Source organism: Corylus avellana, chromosome 4, assembly GCF_965113065.1.
Source record: "Corylus avellana chromosome 4, dhCorAvel1.hap1.2, whole genome shotgun sequence".
Classification (NCBI taxonomy): Eukaryota; Viridiplantae; Streptophyta; class Magnoliopsida; order Fagales; family Betulaceae; genus Corylus; species Corylus avellana.
In genome coordinates this window covers 6,746,818-6,763,652 of record NC_142493.1, presented here as the reverse complement: position 1 = coordinate 6,763,652, position 16,835 = coordinate 6,746,818, and the positions used below count along the sequence as shown (strand labels likewise).

Sequence of the window (16,835 nt, the reverse complement as noted above, 5' to 3'; positions counted from 1 at the left end):
TTGATTTTTTTTAGGATTTTTAGGCTTTTTTAGGTTTATTTTTTAATTATTTGAAACAATCACAATAAAGCCTCTTTAATTTAGACAAAAAGATTAATAGCTTTTTTTTAAATGAGCTAACTTATGAAAAAAATAATGGGCTTATTTTAGGCCCAATACCTAAAATAAGTCCTAAACACTAATTTTTTTCAAAAACCGGTTTCCGGACCGGGTAAAACCGGAACCGGCCGGGAACCGAGACCCCGGTTAACCAAGGTCCTGGTTCCGGTTCCAGTTTCCCAAAACCGAGAACCAGGGTACCCCGGTTTCGGTTCCGGTTTTGGCCAAAAACCGGGAAACCGGACCGGGTTGACACCCCTAAAATAAACTTATCATTAGCACGCTACAATTTGATTAGAAAAAAAAATAAAAAAATTAAAACCAAATTAAAACTCTAATAAAATAAACTTATCATTATTGGAAACGCAAATCAAGTCAAAATGGCAAGATTTTTTAAGATTAATAGTTAAAATATTGATTCATTAATGATCATTTTCACAAACGAATAACCAACATGGTATTAAAGTAAATATCATATTTATTAATTATCTATATTTCTAATTTTTATATATAATTGGCAAGTGCTTGTCAGTTTTTAAAGAGACATTTGTTACTTATCTCAATTTTAAAATTTTCTTTTGAAGGCTTTTGCTATTATAAGTAGTATATGATATTATGATGTTCAATCCATCACAAGATTGAGGCAGTTAGATTGTGTATGCATGTATCTTATGAAATTCATATTTAAGGTAGAAAACACATCACATGTATATCATTTACACTCTAAAACATATTGAGCATTGGTTAACTAAAGAAGTGATAATGTAAGAGGAAAATTGAACACCTAATCAAATAATCAGAATGCCAAATTAAATGTATCTCTAACCACTTTAGCATGCATGCAAAAGCCATGCAGATTGAGAAGCTGCAGAGGATCGAATGAGGAGAACATAGGCGAATTGGTGTAATTGTTGCTTGAATTTTGATTTCGTCCTCCATCATAGTTAATCATTTTTATTGCTTCACACATTTTATTCATTTTTTATTTTGTTTTTAATTAAAAAATAAGGTAAAAGTTGGCCCAAAGTTGAGCAAATTTTAAAATAGTCGGGTCCCTATCATCCCTATATATATATAAACAACACAAAACGTCTTTTTTGCTAGTGTTTAAATTTTTTTAGGTAATTACATTTTCTCTCATCAATTACAACGTATTGTCACTTTGTCATCATGAAATGACAATCCTACTACCCGACTCTACCATACTACTATTTTCTTCCAAAAAACCACATTCCGTCAGTCAACCACATTAAATTGGATAGAATATTCTCTTTTAGACATTAAATCTCCTTAAAAGACATAAATACCCCCAAATAAAAAATTAAAACAAAAATATATAAATATATAAATTATTTTTTTAAAAAAAAAGAAATAGGGGGTGGCTGCCCCATCAACTACAACGTATTGTCACTTTGCCCCCATGAATTGACAATTCTACTGCTCAACCCTATCAGACTACCATTTTCTTCTAAAAACCCTATTCCGTCAATCAACCACATTAAATTGGACGAAATATTCTCTTTTAGATGTTAAACCTCCTTAAAAGACAGAAATGCCCCCATATAAAAATAGGGGGGGTGGCTCTCGACCACCCCCAAACCCACTGGCGTGCCACCCCCAAGGTGGGTTGGCCGTCGAGCCACCCCCAGATCTGGCCGTTGGCCACCCCTAGGCCATGGGGTGGACCACGAGCCATCCCAAAGGCAAACGGGGTGGCCGTGCTCCACCCCCATGGGTCGGGGGTGGTAGCGAGCCACCACTAGCTACCTTTGGGGGTGGCTCGCTAGCCATGAGCCAACCCCTCCCCCAATTGGCGGCCACCCACTCAAATTTTTTTTTTTTTTTAATAAAAAAGTAACTTTTATATTTTTATATTTTTAATTTATTTATTTATTTTTAATTTATTTATTTATTTTTAATTAAGAATAACATATATCATCATTTTACTGGTGATGACGTGATACACTATTAGAATCTGTCAAGTATTTTGACAAAATTTGATTACAGAGACTAAATTGTTATTTTGGCATATCCCTCATAGTCTTTGAATTATTATTATTATTATTTTTATATCACACGGATGGATTTTTAATTTAGGACAATCACATGGACTGATTTTTCATTTATATTTTTTTAATTTAAGTCTTTTTTAACTGTTTTTTATTTGTTTATATTCAGTTTTTTTTATATAAATTAAATTATAAGTGTTTTTTTAATTTTAATATATTTATATTTTTTGAAACTAGTACTCATACATTATATATATATAATTTTAAGGGTATTATATGCAATTTTTGTATATAAAGTTAGGGTATTTGAGTCATTTCAAGTTTTTTAACTTGATTGACTGACGGAATGGGGTTTTTTGGAAGAAAATGGTAGTCTGATAGGGTCGAGCAGTAGGGTTGTCAGTTCATGGGGATAAAGTGACAATGCATTGTAGTTGATGGACAGAAAAGGTAATTACCCCAATTTTTTTAAATAGCACGTTACAAACACACGTTTTTTTTTTTTTAAAAAAAAAAACACATTTACATCTCACATGCAAAGGAACCGATAACATTTTTATAGACTTAATTGAAGGAACCTCATTTAGAGTAAATCTTTGTCCGAAGAAAAAAAGGTCGGTAAATCTTTGAGACCCAGTGGGCCATAGACTTTTGGTCCATCTTATGTCATGGATGACGTCTTAGACTCTAGGTTTACTTATAGACTACCACATTTAAAATGATTAAAAGGTCTTGGTGGTTAGGGGTGGTTATCGGTCATATCGGTTCGGTTTTGGGGGTTTTCGGTTACCGACTGATAAGATATTGGTTAATCGGTTTCCTAACCGATTACCAACTGATAAGGATTTATACTGAAAATTATTGGTTAATCGGTTTCCTAACCGATTACCAATTGATAAGGATTTATACTGAAAATTATTGGTTAATCGGTAATCAGTTAAACTGGTTTCGTAGGCTTTTTACTGTTTGCTAATTGGGTAAAAAATTAGTTGTTTTGGGAGCCTAAATACTTTATATGGTGGTTGTTGCAAATCTATGCATCGAAGGTAAACTTTACATGCCATTAAGGATATTCTGAAAGAGAGCATCTTCTGTGTGGTTCTTGCACAAAAGGAGACTTTTGTGCCACCAATCAGGTGAGTACACCTCAGCCCAATAGGTCAAACTTACACTTGAGAAAAAAAACACAACCACATTGAATCATCTCAAATATAAACCAAAAAAATTTAAAAAAATTAATTAACTTTTTGTAAAAAAAAAAAAAATTGAAGGGGTGTCTGTGCAGCCACCCCTCCCCCACTTGTGGTGGTCAACGAGCCACCCCATGGCCTTGGGGTGGCTCACTGGCCACCCCATGGCCTGGATGGGGGTGGCTGGGCAGCCACCCCCAGATCTGTGGGGGGTGGCGCGCGGCCACCCTGACTTGCCAGGGGTGGCACGCGGCCACCCCATCCAGTCCATGGGGTGGCCAGCACGGCCACCCATGGCCATGTGAATTCCTACTTAAACAATAATAACAAAAAACAAAAAAAGTATGGGATGGCTCACGCCCACCTTGACACTTAGAGCATTTTCAACAGTATTTCTAAACTAGCTTTTTAGTTATTTTGTTTATTTTTCTTGCTCTAACAGATACTGTAAAATAGAAGGTTTTCCTATTACTGCTACAGTGAACTTTCATATTTGTAATATTTTATTATATTTTCTCTTTCTTTCTATTTTTAAATATTTTCTCTCTCCTTCTCTCTTTATCTCTTTTTATGGGAAAGACAAGGAAATGATAAAAAACTAATAAAATAATACTAAAAAATAATATTTAATTAAAGTAGATAATTAAAATAAATGTTCTTGTTGGAGTGTATAGTGAAAAACTAGTAGCTAAAGTGAAAAAGGTTATATTTTGAGTAGTAAAATGAAAACTCTTGCTAGAAATACTCTTAGGGTGGTCACATAGCCACCCTAATTTTTTTTAAATTTTTAAATAATAAGTTAGCTCTGACCTTGCAAAAGTTAAGCACATGTTTGTCAACATATTCCTACAACAAGAAAAGTAGACGGGAAACAAAAGCTTTTTTGTTTTGTTTTGAGTTGTTTGTTAATGTATTTGTCTTAAGAACAAAAAAACAAAAATTGTAACAAACATGGCCAATGTGTTTTACGGTAGACTGAAAAACATTTTCAACTAGCCAAATTTTCCTGCCTTAGTAAACACTTGAAAAATACTAAAAGCGTTTTACAAGAACTATTTTATGCTGAAACAAATAAACCCTTAATGAAAAATGGAGAAGAAGCTCCACTGTTCCTCGTCTTCCTTTTCTTTTTTCATTAGATAAATTAAATAGGATGACCACAAAGGGGAACGCTACCAAAGTGCACCAAAAGAATACAAGAGAGGCAGTTTGTTTAGACTAAGGGGTGTTTGGAAAACTATAGAATTGGTCCATTTATGATTTAAACCAAACTTGAAATAAGTCTGGTGAAATTTGAACTAGTTTTAACTACTCGCAGTTTGTTTAGACTTTGTTTGATATTTATTTCAGTTTTTATTGACCTTATCTAGACAAATGTGTATGTAATTAGCCAATATTTAGTTATTAAAAATTGAAAAAAATAATCATAATTAATATTTTGAAATCTAGGCCATAAAAATGGCATAAGTTGGGAATTACAAACCCTTGATATGTGACAACTTGCAACTCTGATATAACATACATTTCTGCTTCCAGAAGAAAAGAAAGGAAATTTCAATTCTTTGATGTGCCTAATTTTTATATCTCTCCAATTTTATAGGAAAAGTTTGGCCTAAATTTTCTACTAATCCTCTTTGTAAAACCTCATTAATACCAATTGCTTTATATCATCCCCATCATTGCAATTACATTGTTTCTGCCTCCTTTGTTACCAATTCATTAGTGCCACTGTATAATGTTGCATTTAAGCAACATAGATCATGATTCTTTTTATTTTGGACAAGTACCAAATATATATATATATATATATATGATTTGAAAGATAATTTACATGAAACATTATAAATCCCTACAAAGCTAGTGAGTTCAGTTCTGCTTGAATTGCTTCCTTCCACATTGACCAATCATTTCTACGTCGATATTCTTCGACGGTTTGTGGTTCAATATCATCATTACTTCTGGTAATGTTAAATGCAACTTTAAATGAAAATATGTTGTCGACAACAATTTTGTTTCTATCCAATATTTCTCCTGAAATTACATAATTTATTGAGATCTTATTATTTTTAGGTACTTGTTCCTCTTCAGGAGGTAACTCTTTAGGAGATTTCTCTTCAAGAGGTTCCTCTTCGGGGGATTCCTTTCCAGGAGAATTTTGTACAGAAAGTTTGAATGGATCAATTTTCGTTGCCTGTTTTGTGAGTAAGGCCTCTTCAGGAGCGCCAATTTCATTTCTTTGTGCTTTTCTCTTCCAGAGAATCTTATCCTTTGCACCAATAGGTCTTCCACGCTTCAGGTGTGCCTTAGACTTATTTGCTGCTGTATTAATTGATTGTCCGACAGAGACTTCTATCTTCGCTGAAGTATTAGCAGCTGGAATGTGAGATTTAATTATTTTCTTGTTGTCAGTAAATGCATCCGGTAATTGATTTGCAATACTCTGCAAATGAATGATCTTCTGAACTTCTAGTTCACATTGATTTGTACGAGGATCAAAATGAGATAACGTCGAATTATTCCAAGTGATTTCTTGTCGTGCTTCTGGCAACGACTTTTCTCTCCCTAGTGATGGGAAAATGTTTTCATCAAAATGACAATCTTCAAAACGTGCTTTAAAAATATCACCAGTTAAAGGCTCAAGGTATTTAATGATAGAAGGAGAATCAAAACCAACATAAATTCCAAGTCTACTCTTCTTTAGTAGGAACACTGAGCCCCGGATGAAGCAAAAAATTTTGGAAGTGGCTAGTATCCCTGAGTCACAGAGGTTTGACACGTATTTGGGACTTCCCGCTCTTGTTGGGAGGGCTAAAGTGGCTGAATTCCAAGGAATTAAGGCACGGGTGTGGAAAAGGTTGCAAGACTGGAAGCTGAATTTTTTATCTCAAGCTGGCAAAGAGATTTTGATCAAGGCGGTGGTTCAAGCTATCCCAACCTATAGCATGAGCGTCTTTCTCTTACCAAAGACATTGAGTTATGACATAAACTCAATGATGCAAAAATTTTGGTGGGGCCATCGGTCCAATGACAACCGTATTCATTGGATGAGTTGGGAGAAATTGGGAGTGGCAAAAGCGCAGGGTGGTATGGGCTTCCGCAACTTATGTGTCTTCAATCAAGCTTTATTGGCCAAACAATGCTGGCATCTTTGGACCTATCCGGACAGCCTAACGGCAAAAATCTTCCAAGCCAAATACTATCCAAATTGTTCGATTTTGGAGGCACAATTGGGGACAAAACCTTCTTTTGCATGGCGGAGTATCCAAGGAGCTTGCAAGGTTGTCAATGATGGGTTGATTTGGCGAATTGGGTCCGGGTCGAAGGTCAGAATTTGGGGTGATAAATGGCTCAATAACCCATCCACTTATATGGTTCAATCTCCTCCAAGGATACTTAATGGTGCAGCAAAGGTGGAGGAGTTGATTGACCCAGATCGAAAGGGGTGGAACCTAACACTCATTGAGACAATTTTCAGCGAAGAGGATCGGGCAGCCATTAATTCCGTACCAATTAGTTTCACGAACCAACCGGATAAGTTGGTGTGGAGAGGAACTAAGAATGGAGTGTTCACGGTAAAAAGCGCGTATCATATGATGAAGGAACAAGAAAATGGGAACCAACCAGAAAGTTCTATCCGAAGGGGGCATACTGCCTTGTGGAAAGGAATCTGGGACATGCACTCTCCAAATGGTGTGAAAAATTTTATGTGGAGAGCTTGTAAGAACCTATTACCGACAAAGGAGAATCTTATGAGGAAAAAGGTGGTTGAGGAACCTTTGTGTCCCATTTGCAATTTGGAGATTGAGTCTACATTCCACGTTCTTTGGGATTGCCCTGCTGCTCGGGATGTTTGGGGGGGAAGCCGACTCTTTTTCAAAAATGCTCCTTTCTCGGCCCAGATTTTTTCCGGGTGGCAGAAGCTGTTCTAGAACTGGGGGTGAAAAGCTGTTTCGACTGTTCTCAGAAATAACAAGAAGGATCTGGTTGAGAAGAAATGGCTGGATTTTTGATAAAACTTTCTCTCACCCAAATCAGATTACTCAAGATGCGGAACTGGCAGTGCAGGATTATGAAAAAGCAATGGCAGCCGATGACCCAGTAAACAGGGAGAGACCGGAGCACCATTCCAAATGGGTTAAACCTAATAGTGGATGGGTTAAAGTGAATGTTGATGCAGCACTAGACAAGAAAAGCGGCAAAATGGGTTTTGGGCTAATCATGCGTGATCATGAAGGTCAAGTAATAGTGGCCAAGAGTATTATGAGGGTGGGAACATGGGAACCAGCAGCTGCAGAGGTACTGGCTGTCTACTTTGGTGTCATTTCTGGCCAGGAACAAAGAGTGCAACAACTGATTGTGGAAGGGGATGCTAAGCAAATAACAGATGCCATTCAAGATGGGGGTCAAAATCATAGCCTTTTAGGCCATTTGATTGATGATGTTAGACTTGGTCTTAATGCAATCCCTAAGTGGAAAGTCGAGCATGTGAATCGTGAGGCGAATAAGGTGGCTCATAGATTAGCAAAATTGGCTCTTACACAAGCCAATGATATTGTATGGTTGGAAGAGGGTCCCCCTTGCATTTGAGACACTGTATTGACAGAGCAATTGTCTGGTCAATGATCCATTTATAATATAGACACATACAATTCTTTCAAAAAAATAAAAATAAAAAAATAAATCCCTACAAAGCATGAAATTCCCTCCACTTTGTGTGTAGTATCATTGTAATTGCTACTAATATGTTGTGCAACATTAGAGGGAAATGATCTATAACAGAAGCATACAGATATTAGGTCACTGGACAACCATCAACCACTATGCCCTTGGCTGTTGGACATGTTGCTAATGGACAATGTTCACCGTCAGTACCCCACCAGGACACATTTTTGTTTTCCAAGCCCAGTGATAAGTACAATAGCACACCCATGAAAGCCACCCCAGCATCCAGTGCTGCTGAAAGAACATAATTGTACCTCTGCCACCATTGCTTCCGGTAGCGGAAGATGTAGAAATTGAAAAATGTTCCAACTATAATCCAGGCATTGTAGTTCAAGGGTGTTGCCGGTGGCATCATTCCTACTGATCCGAGGAGGACTGGAAGGTTAATCAAGGGAATCCATGATTGCCCAGGGAATGTCTTATGAAGCAGCCAAACAATAACTGGCCCTATTGCACCTCCAAGGAAGAACCAATTCATCGCTGCATAGTTTCCCAGAGTTCCAAATGTCCGTTTCGGTCCAAGCATACCCCCAAATTACAGATGCATCAAAGAAGACCCGGTCCCAGGGACATGTCCAGGGACTGTCCAAGGGAAGGAGATCATCCTGGCATATGTTCTTAATAGAGTCGAGCAACCACACTGCCACTGCGAGGTTGACGGTTGCAGCCAGAATTGTTCCTATGATCTAGGTATACACATGCACCAATGAATCAGAGTAAAATATCTCAGTAGTTTGCGGAAAATGTGCCAGAATAGCTTGCATATATTGGATGGTTAAGGATCATTTTCATTGTTGTTCTAAGATCACTATACGCATCTAGCTTGCTTTGCTTTTTCTCAATATGAAATTACAATAAGTCATGCTTTCTGCTTTCATAGCATCTGTTTTAAAATAGGTCAATTATGTTTTGTGCTGGTTTTTGCATTTACAAATACATAAGAGGTGTCTAGAAAGCAATTTTGATTCTTCCTAGCATCCACTCTGGTGTTATATTATAGGCATTGATCATATATTTAAGGGGAAACTTCAGTTTAGACCCCTAAATTACTGCTAGTTTTGACAAGGCCCCCCCTCCCCTCCCCCCCCCAAAAAAACTTCAAAACCTCTCAATTTGAACCTATGAAGTTTTAATTGCAGCCAATTTAAACCCCTTTATCAAATTTAGCCATTAGAAATACTAAAAAAGATCAAAATATTCTTGATTTTCGTTTTCTTATTTAAAAAAAAAAAAAGAAAAAAAAAATTGTAATTAAGGGTAAAGTTGGAATTTTATAAAAAAGTCGGGTATAAATGTCATTTCAAGTTTAAAATCTGACGGAGGGGTTCAAATTGACAGCAATTGAAATTTTAAGGGTTCAAACTGAGAGGTTTTGAAGTTTGGGGAAGAGTTTGTCAAAACACGCGATAATTCAGGGGTCTAAAGTAAAGTTTTTCCAATATTTAATCTTTTAGCTTCAAGACACCTTAAAAAGATGTTTCTACTCGGGCGTTAAAAAGATCTAATATCTAAATAATATTAAATAAATGTGTAAACTTATTTTCATTCTTTTGATCTGTTAATGGTAGAAAAGAAGAAAGTACCTGAACTAAAAACATTGATCTTGGAGGAATCTTCATGTAATGTCCTAGCTTGAAGTCACTGAGGAAGGAGACAGCCTGAGCCATGCTCATATAACCATAGGTTTTGAAGCACACATTGGCTATTGGTCTTCCTGGGTATATTAGACCCATTGCGTACTCTGTGATAACGTTTAGCCCCGGTGTCTGTATGAACATCAAATCATTCACAGGAAAACAACAAGTTATTATGCAGATCATGGTTTGTTGTCGCAGTTGAAATGCATGCTTTAGTGAAACTGGTTTAGTTTGAACCCACTAACCTGGTTTGTTGTCGCAGTTATGATGCTGATTGGAAGAGTGAAGGTGAAGTTCATGGTTCCGGCAAAGAGGAGCCCCCACCATGGCATCTGAATTTGGTCATTTAAAAATATGCAGAGTACAAAGGAAACTGCAAGTGTCACAGCAAGCAACAAGTAGAACCACCAGGAAGGTATGTCCTTGTATCTCCTCATCAATTTGGTATGAATATCCTCCTTACCCCGATACAAAGCATGATACCGCTCATAAATTTCCCTGCTCATACATTAATTGTGCATCAAATGAGACTTTACAAAGACTTCAATGATAGAGAATCATGGTTTTGTTCTTTACTTTGGAAGGGGTCTTATATATATACCTGCCATAGAAGAGTAACACATGGGTGAGGGTGGATGCGATTGTGGCGAATCCAAATCCATATGTGAGAGGGAAAAACATGCTCAAGTGAATCCGTCCTTGGTCCGTATACGTCGCTTGGTTGAGTTCAAACTTGTCATTTACAATGGCTGATATGTTGTATTTTTGTCCTACTGCTGTAAACAAGTCTGAAGAGTAAATAGGAAATCTACTTGCATTGAACAAGTCAAACCCCCAGTATGCTGTAGGGATTGCAATGTAGACTATCAATATGTAGCCTGCAAAAATGTTGACAATGGAGAAGAAAGGGCTGATGAGGGGGCTGAACAAGAAAGATGAAACAGCAGCCCAGTCAAGTGTCACAGCTCCCACTCCAAGGCCTCTCATGCCAGAGCCGATCTGCTGAGCTGTGACTGATTTGGAGAATACCCAGCACACCCATGATATGTTTGTTAGTGTTGTGAACAGGTACCCAGGAAACAGGTACCATGAGAAGCTGCAAATCACTGCAATTAGGAAGAACTTTGCCCTTGACATTCGCTGCTCCTTTTCACGTTCATGCAAAGCCCTGCAAAAAGCTAAATCCAAAGTTAACAAGAATTAGAAGAGTCTTTCACATTTTATCCAGTGGCCTGATATGTTAATGGAATCAAGACAACACATATATTTTTTCGGTGTTTAATCGGACCAATAATATTGTCGGTTTGATCAAAAGAAAATTATTTAATTTCAGAGAATGGTTTCCATTTTTGAAATTTCATAAATTATTTTTCGAGTTTAAGTTTCTCTTTTTCAAACTTACAGACCACCGCATGAGTTTTTTTGAACTCCATTGGAGGTTGCCGGAAGTCGCCGGCCGTTTTCCGCTATTGCTCCTTTTCTATAATTGACAGAAATTTCCTCCAAACCATGTAAAATAGTTAATAGCAGATTAAAATAGTTAAAATAGTTAATTTGCTCCTTTTCTGGCACATTAAATTCATAATCTCATTAATAATTAATAGCAGATTACTAACTTAAACTAAATTTAATGTGCATTTTAAATGTTTAAAGACACTTTGATAAGATAGGGTTGCCAATTCCTTATAAACACCTCCCTCATGTGCAGGTCAGTATTTTTCCTGGCCCTTATCATGCATGGGGGTAAGTAATGTGGGTCACATTCATCCTGTGGTGGGCTTTAATACCATAAAAAAATTCGTGTACCTAACTCATCTCATAAAACCGGTTCGATAAGAAAGAGTTAGCTATTCCTTATAAACATGCCTAGGATCTTTTGCAATGTGGGATTATTCCTCTCCAGACTGGTTTGGAGGAAATTTATGTCTTGTAATTGTTGAAAAATGTTTTTTGGAAAATATTTTTTTAAAAGAAAAAATTCGTTGAAAATATTTTTTGCTTGGCTGAGATAGTTTTCTAATTTATGAGGTGATGGGTTAAATAATTCTTAATCTATTAAATACTTTAAAAACTACTAGAGTGTGACAAAACGAGTGCGGTCTTATAATTTGATGTGGATGACTATTGTTTCGGCCTAAACCCAAAAACGAAAATGAAAGAAAAAGACAAGAGCCCGACAAACTAGAGGCCGAGCAGCAAATTCGTGGCCCGTTTGTTTGTTTTCGATAATTGTCTTGGCTTATATAACTCTTTTGTTTTATTCTTCATCTGTAATTATGATAACTGGGGTGGGGACTATAAATATCTCAATAAAAAACTTCCTCTTAATATCATTTACAAAAGTTGTGTTAAATTATTATTTATTTCAAAATATTAAGCGTGTACAGAAAATAGTAGATTTAATTAGCATTCTTATACTTTTCTTTCACAAGAGTTCAAACTCCTTTTTAACAAGTAAAATTTTAAAATGAAATGAAAGAAAAATTGAAGATAATGTTTTAAACTCAGAATTTTTTATTTTGATATTAAGTTAAATCACTACTATTTAAACTTAAGCTTATTAAAAAAATAATAAAATTTAGGAGAAACTTCACTTTGGCCCCTTGAACTTCAACCTGATTTTACAAAACCTCCAAACTTTCAAATCTCTCATTTTGAACCCCTGAACTTTTAATTACTCTCAATTAGAACCCTTCAGTTAATTTTAACCATTAAAAAAAAAAAAAAAAAAAAAAAAGACCAAAATGTCATTGATTTTTATTTTTTAAAAAATATAAAAACATTTTGGAAGTTGAAATTTTATACAAAAGTCAAGGGTATAACGTCATATAACGTTTAAAATTTGATAGAGGGGTTCACATTGAGAGTAATTGAAAGTTCAGGGGTCCAAAATGAGAGATTTGGAAGTTCAAGAGGGATTTATAAAATCGAGTGAAACTTCAAGAAATCAAAGTGAAGTTTTTTCTAAAATTTAATTAATATTTTAACAAGATAGTGCAAAGAATTGTATTAATCCCAACTAAATCTACAGTCCTGTATTTTCCAACAAACTTGGAACAATGGGAACTATGGGAACTATGGGAACTTTGAATTGATAAGATTATAGGGGAGGAGATTAAAGTGTATTTGGCTATAAAATAAAATAAAAATAAAAAGAGAGAAGAGTACAGTAGTGTATTTGGAAAAAGTGGTCTACAATTACTGAAAGAGGAATGCTACAATGCATTCTACCCACCATCTCTTCACCTTGTCATCTTGATTTTTTCAAAAAAATAAAAAATAAAGAAAAAAACAGAGAGAGAAGAGATGGTGGGGAGATGGTGGGTAGAATGAAGAAAAGCATATCTCTTACTGAAATGGTTGAATTATAGTTTTGGACTATTCCCACATACCGTCATGAGTCACACGCGGCTCCTGCTCCTTGTCAGGCGACTCTCACTCACAGTATGACTACGACTCGTAAAATGGAGTCCAATTTCAGGGACCAAAAATGTGTGGTTGGCAAAGTCAACTAGGATGAGTGATTTAGACTCTTCCCAATACGATTCAGCTGGACAACTCCACTTCACTATTATTATTTTCTTCTTTTTTTTCTTTGTTATTATTAAATAATGTTATATACTATACTAATATTATATAAAAATTCAAAATGAAAGAGTCAAATGCTACTTTTATCTGGAATGATTAATTAAATTTATAAAAAAACCTCATACATCGAATTAGCCAAAAAAAAAAAAAAAAAAAAGATATTTAATTGAAAGAGCAGAAAAAAAAAATAAAAAAAGAGTTTAAATGTAATAGCACTTTTTAAGGAAGTCATTTTATTTTTTATTGTTTTTCTCACTTGTTTTCTCTTTTTCCCAAAATATTTTCTCAATAAAGAGTACAAAAATAATATTTTAATAAAATAGATAAAAATATAACTAATCGGATGTAAAGACATTTAAAAATTTATTAGCTAAACTAGATAAAAGTTAGTTTTGAAGAGCTATTTTGCATAAAAATTTGGCTCCTCCATTGTGAATGGTCTATCTTAAACCGTGTCACATTAACTTTGTGCGATATTTATTTTGTGTATAGCATTATTCTTTTATTTTTGTATAATTTGAGCGTAGAACACTAAAAATTATCCATAATTGCGAGAAAAAAAACCGAGGTCAATATCACGATTCAATCAACCTCCACAAATGATGCGGTGGCATTGTCTTTGAGGATCTCTCTCTAAATATGTCCAAGTTAAAATTTGAATATATTTGGACCGAATTCAAGGTTAAAAAAATAAAATAAAAATTATGCACCCTGTAATTGGGCAAGAAAATGAGAAGGGACAAGGAAAGCCTTCTCCTATCTGAGCATAGAAGCCTTTGGTCGGACAAAGAGTCATCTCTCATGAGAGACTGCAACTTGTTTATATATAAATACTCTATCGAGGACAATGTTTTTTTTCTATTTTAAATGAAATGGTTATTATAGGATTGAAGATTAATGCATTTAATATTGTATATAACTTTACATTATTTAAAAAAAAAATGTCAAAATTAATCATATATACCATTAAATGCACCACTCATGCTTATTAAAATAATATGCAATTAACTTAAAAAAATAAAAATAAAATAAAAAAGTAAATTAAGATAGGGTTAAAGTAGGTTTAAAATCCCAATCATAATAGTATAGCATTATTATTGCTGCAGAAGAAAAGATCGGTTGTCTAGCAAATGATTTAGAAAAGCCAACCAAAAAGGGCCCCCCGTAATCTGGATAGGACAAGCTCACTAGGGATTTCAGAATCTTGCTAACACCAGGAAAAAAAAAAAAAAAAAAAAGTAGGTTTGGTGGAGAATTTTGGAGTGAATTTATTTTTTGAATAATAATAATAATAACTTATTGATATGATGTAAAGGTAAAATGATAATGGAATTTTTTATGAAAAAAAAAAAAGAGATAAGTTGTTTGGTAAAAAAAATAAAAAAGTCTTGGTAAGCTAATAAATGCAATGAAAACTACAATAGTCAGGTAGATGCATGACATGTATGTACCGAAACAAAGAGACTTGAACAAGAGTGCCCGGCCACCACATATGCGCCGGTTCCACCACGTACTTCCTCAATAGCCCAGCCCAACCGTATCCATATACCTGCAGAGTTTACAACATTTCTTTAAAAAAATACCTTAAAATATATATATATATATATATATATTTTGTCCCCTTTCCCTCGTGTAGGTACGAAAAATTTATTTTTTCATGATATGATATGTACTTGTCACCTACTTTTTTAATAATAATAATAATAATAAACATGTATTTTTTACTTCTTAGAGACAGAATTACTAAAACCCAATTTGTAGAGAGGCTATAGATTTTTTTTAATAAAATCAAGAAATCATATTAAAAAAATAAAATAAAAAACACGTGAGAAATTTGAAAAATAAAAATAAAAATTTTGTTAGGAAATCCAAGAGACACATGCATATCTTTTAAATAACACCAAAACAAAACAATTTTGCTCGGGAAAAGCAAGAAAAAGTGTTTTTAAAATCCCATCAACATCATCATCATCATGGCGACTTGTTTGTTTCCGAAGAAAATGAATAAAAAAACACTTTTAAAGAAACAAAATTCATTAAAGAGACAGCTATACGTACCTGCGTAGTGGTGATAAGAAGCCAACCGGCAAGAAACGAGATTTTCCGGTGGTAGAAGGCTTTGATTATGGTAACGATACCAACAGCATATGCCGACCCCGATCCGAATGCACTCCCAGCATTAGCGAAGATGGAAATCAGCACGTGCTCCTTCATGTTGAACGGACCCGGATTGAGCGAGAAAGTCCGGGACCCGAACCCGGATACCCGGAACTTGGTCTCCGGGAGAACGGAGGCCATCAAGCGGCCGAGTGGGAGACTGGCCACCTGGACAGTGATTTGGGTTATGATTAGAGGCTCCGTCCGGTAGGCGAAGAACTGGTTGAGGAAGGAGAGGAGAGCGCAGGAGAATAACCCCAAGAACCACATCCTGAAGGTCCATATGGGGAGGCTTGGGTCGTCGGTGTTGGCCACGGTTAGCCGGACTTCCTCGACGGGTGAGAGCTCCTCTTCGTCGACATCTTCGTCGGCCGTCGGGATGTGTTTTTCTGGGTCGGCGGTGGGGGCCGCTGTCTGTATATCGAGTGCTCTCATTGAGTGTCTACGTACAAGGAATGATCGGAATTGAAGGGGGATTCAAATTCAATGCATTTATGACTCACAAGTAAGTCTCCATATAAATTTCCAACCTCAAATTCAATGCATATGTGACTGACAAGTGACAAGTGAGTCTCCATTTTTTTCCAAACCAAGAAGCACGCCAAGCTTTGCTCAAAAGTTGTTCATATTGCCCTGTATGCCAATGGCCGTGGGCCGGTAGTGTAATAAGGCCGGTACTGTAACACTTTTTAGGAATATATATTTGATTGGTTATAGTGAAAATGTTTTGTTAGAAAATGTGAAAAAATATATTTTATATGAAAAAATGTAAAAAATTTGTTTTATAGTGATTTTTTTATTTGAATAATAATAAAAAAATAATAATTGATGTAGTATAAAAAGTAGAGATGTTGAGATTAATTTTGGAATAAAAAGATTTTTTTTTTTTTTTTAATTGAGGGAGGGCATGTTACAGTACCAGCCAGGCCATTAGCAAACAATGCCATTGAAATGTCCATAGTCTAATCCCTTGTTGTGGGCCTTTTTTGGTCCCATTTCCAAGCCTTATTTGTCACGATAAGAGAGCTTCAATTCTGCGTGCATTTCATAGAGTACTGATTGGGAGCACGCGTTGTGCGTGTGCCGCCCACGCACGACAGTGCAAATTTTTTTTTTTTTTTCTTTTTTTGTTAAAAAAAAAAAAATTTTGCACGCGGCGTGCACTATATTACATTACCCCATTTCATAGGTTTTATATATATTTTTTTTAAAGCGGCTCATTATCTCTGGGCACGTGGCAATTTAAGTGCCTAACATGTAGCTGAGTTACCTTCAACCATTTTTTCTTCGCCATATTTCCACCATCATAGTCATTTCAAATGATTCGGCCACAGTTATTTTTTTATAATGAAATTTTTTTTAAAGGTAGCCCAACCAATCTGTTTAATTTCACAATTGACAGGCAAGTTGCCGTTTTTTCCAAACCAATAAGC

The 16,835-nt window shown here is 35.4% G+C and overlaps 1 pseudogene across 1 annotated transcript; it reads right to left on the bottom strand.

Annotated features, from left to right (window-relative positions):
* Nucleotides 1-7,600: 7,600 nt before the first annotated feature.
* Nucleotides 7,601-16,046, bottom strand: LOC132179773 (oligopeptide transporter 4-like; annotated as a pseudogene). Its single transcript, XR_015911995.1, has 6 exons — nt 15,304-16,046; nt 14,697-14,794; nt 10,259-10,825; nt 9,903-10,155; nt 9,604-9,786; nt 7,601-8,706 (listed from the first exon to the last, which is right to left on the bottom strand). The product of XR_015911995.1 is annotated as an oligopeptide transporter 4-like (transcript).
* Between the last annotated feature and the right edge of the window lie 789 nt (nt 16,047-16,835).